The sequence below is a fragment of the Apteryx rowi genome, unplaced genomic scaffold (assembly GCF_003343035.1).
Source record: "Apteryx rowi isolate R43461 unplaced genomic scaffold, aptRow1 scaffold_820, whole genome shotgun sequence".
NCBI lineage: Eukaryota > Metazoa > Chordata > Aves > Apterygiformes > Apterygidae > Apteryx > Apteryx rowi.
In genome coordinates this window covers 190,881-194,549 of record NW_020451117.1, presented here as the reverse complement: position 1 = coordinate 194,549, position 3,669 = coordinate 190,881, and positions in this window count along the sequence as shown.

The window sequence follows — 3,669 nt, the reverse complement described above, 5'->3', positions numbered from 1 at the left end:
GGAGGACGGGGAGGGGGGGCAAAAAGCTTCCAGCCATCCCGTTCGTCACCCACGCGGGATTTTCCCCCTCCGTGAGAGGAGTCGTGAAATCAGCCTGCAGCCGGGCGGATCCATGCAGGGTGCCCCCGCGGGCTGCGGGGCAGCACCTCTCCCTCTGCCCTCTCGCCGGCCGCCGCCAAGACCCGAGGGCGAGGGCACCAGGGGGCGAGGCCCCCTAAAACCAAGCCCCCCCGAAGGGTGAAGGACCCCCGAGGGAGAGGGCTCCCCGGGTGCCAGGGGCCCCGGCTCGGCACGGCGCCCGCCGCAGCCCCGGCTCCGCCGCCCCGGGGGCCGATCCTAAATCTCTGCCTGAACCTTGAAAATCAAGGCTGCAGGCGCGCCGGGTTCACTGCGTCTCCCAGAGCGAGCCCGTCCCTTCTCGCACCGATTTTCCCGGCTGGAGTAAAAAAAAAAAAAAAAGGCAAACCGTAGCGAGGATGCTACTTTCTGACCCCCTTCCCCTCCCTCAAATAAAATAAAATAAAATTAAATTAAATAAAAGTGATTTGAAGGAATGGCCTTTATAGTGCTGATTCAGATTTCAGACGCCTACTTAATGCCCCTTTTACCTTCCCATCGTACATACCTTACAGTCCTAAGCTTGAGACGGCAACGTTACACTTAGATCACGGGTAACGTTGCTGTTTTTCTAAACACTCAGCTTCTCAACAATGAGAACGGCTTTCCATTGAGGATGCTGCACCGTGCCCTTCCTTTAAACGGATCGTAAAATGAGTTTTCTTCCCTCAGACAGGGAGTCCTGGTAAAGACAGCTTTTACTGCCTGCCTGTATTGCACATCATAAACTGGAAGGAGCACAATGGAATTGCCCCGGAAATTCTCCTTTCAATTATAGTTTGGTGCCCTGTGTACAAAGACTTTCTCACCAGTTAAAATTGTTCTTGGCGATATTTCGCACGGACCCTAAACTTTATGTTTTGTAACCATGGAACACCCTCTCCGCCGCACTCCCCCCCCCCAACACACACACACACGCTTTGGGACTCTTTATGCTTGGTTATTGCAACCCTATGCATATAGGTTACTGACAGGAGCAAATAAATTCTCTAAGGCGAGATCCCTGCGATATTTGTGCTTCAGCGTATGCAAATTTGGTCCCTGTATTTAGATATTTGCCAAGTGTTAAGCAGTTGAAAATGTAGTTATTATTCGCAGGCGCAAAGGAGAATCTGGAGAAAGAGCCTTTCCTTCATTTATTTATTTCAATTCGCCAATATTAGACAATATCCCTGCGGCTGCAAAGCGCAATGTGGGAACATTCCGGCAGAAAAGGCTGCTAGAAAGGAATAAAGGCCCAAGAAGTTAAACGAAAGCGAAGCAAACAAGACAACGACTAAGAAGATCAAAGAGACTGAAGTAGATGTCATTAGACCAATAAATTGCTCCTCTGGTGACAACATACCAAGATGCAAGAAGAAAGAAACAGCAAATATAACCAATGTCTAGACTTAAATATTGATAATGCAGGACTGAATGGAATAGCTGAGCGTTTGTATTTTGGGCTCTCTGTTTCTGTAATATATGCACGCTTATGTATTTATCCTTGTGCGTGTATATCTAGTACAACCACTTTTTGTTGTCTTTCGCTCTCAGCCCTTTCTGCCAACTGCTAAGATTTCTCARGAAGTCTTCACTGAAAAAAACTTACCGGGAGCCCTAGACATGGGTCCCCACCACCTTCTTTACTCCCTCCGTCCCCTACTTGTTCGTCAAACACCAGGATAACAAATAGACTCTTAAATACGTAATTCCGTCGCACATAAAAAAAACGCTGGTTCCCCACGTCTGAAAATGCACTTTTAATTTGAACATATTTTTGCACTCGAGGAAACCGTGAACCACCACAAATCGCACTGTTTCGGTCATTGCAATGTTCTCACACGCTTTAAAAACATAACTCTAGTCGGGATTAATTTTATTTATTTTTCGCATGAGTCTGGACTACTCTTTGCATTCTGAGCTTTTGCGGGAAGTAAAAGGTAGTGGTAAAATGGTTCTCATAAGTTATAAGCGACCTGGGAGCACTACAAGATTATGGTTTGTCTGTGAAGCAGTATCTTGATGTGGCTGATACTAGTCAGGTTTTTGTTGTTTTGAAATCTCTTCTCTTCGCAATGTAGCCACAAATATAATGGAACATACTGTGCCAAGTTATTATTTAGTATGACGAGGCATAAACACTTTTAAATCTCAATATAATTTTACTGCCCAAGGAAAAAAAATAATTAATCATAACAAGCTTAACAATACTATTGTAGACAAACATTTGATAGGAAGGCTCTTATTAGAAAGCAGCAAGTGGCTTTTACAATTTATCCCTAGAAAGAATTAAATCTTTGAAATGGTGTGTGGAAAAAAATAGCACAGTGTTCACATTCCTTCCCGATGCTGAATTTCGATTTAAATAAATTGGCTTTGATTTAAGGAAACGTAAATAAAACACGGAGAAAGTAGTTCTGTTACTGAGCACTATGCAGCGATTTATTTACTTGTCTGGCTTTAACTTGGAAAATATAACATTCATACTTCAGACCACATTTTATGCTTCCCTTCCTCCTGCCTTTATTTTCCTTCCAATTACTTGTTCCTCCTCTCTTTTTGGCAACTAACATCTGAAAATAGACTACAGTTCCCCTCTAAACTTCATTCTCAAGACGTGAAGCTCAGCACAAGCAAAACGGAAAAAATATGAAAACTGCTCGGGGAAATCAAAATAAAAGGCTAGGAGAAGTTCAGAATGACTTTGAGAGACATGTCAAGTTTGCAGAGCATCAAGCTGTTAGCCTCTGTATAATGTAACTACAACGGGTCCCCCAGAGCTGAAATTGCTGGGSACACAAGCAGGGCTTTTTATTTGCATCACAGACAGCGGTTGCAGAATTTCCCTCGACGGTAAATAATTTTGAATGTAAGGTTTCTTATGTTGCCGTTTCTGTGCACAATCCTCCACGCGGCTATGTCTTGAGCTCCGCAAAGCGGCTTTCGTCTGAAAATCATTTATTTGCCTTGCTCGCCGCTCTCCGTGCGAAGCTGCCCCCTCGCAGACCCTCCTGGGGGCTGGTCAGGGGGACCCCGGGAAGCACCGGGGAGCTGGCAGTGACTTTCCTGCCGTCCTGCCCGCGCCCTGAATTCCCACTTCTGCAAATATTACATTTCTCACCAGCCCTGCAGGAGACCAGGACATTCTGTCTGCAGGCGCAGAAGTTCATCAGGGAAGGGTTGATATTTTTGGAAAGGGCAAGATAAGCTGGCAGCTCGCCACTGTGCCCGAGCTCCATCCGTTCTCTATTCACTAATAAGAAATACCTCGGTGTTTTGAGGGTAATGAATGCAGAGTGCGTCCACAGGGCAAGCTCTACCTTTGCACCGCCGCCTTGCAACGCGGCAGAGGCGATCCCGGCCGCGGCCCGGGAAAAAGGGAAACCAAACCAAAAGAATAAAAAGGCCAGAAGCAGGAAAACCCTACGGGCCTTTGTGAAAATGAAATCAGCGGTGGCGGGCAGAGTTATGCTCCCATAAAGTCGACATTTTAGGAGGGCGGCGGGGCGCGCTGATGGCGGCGGCGGGCGCCGTTTCGCGGGCGCGCAGCGCCACCTGCCGCCGCGCCCC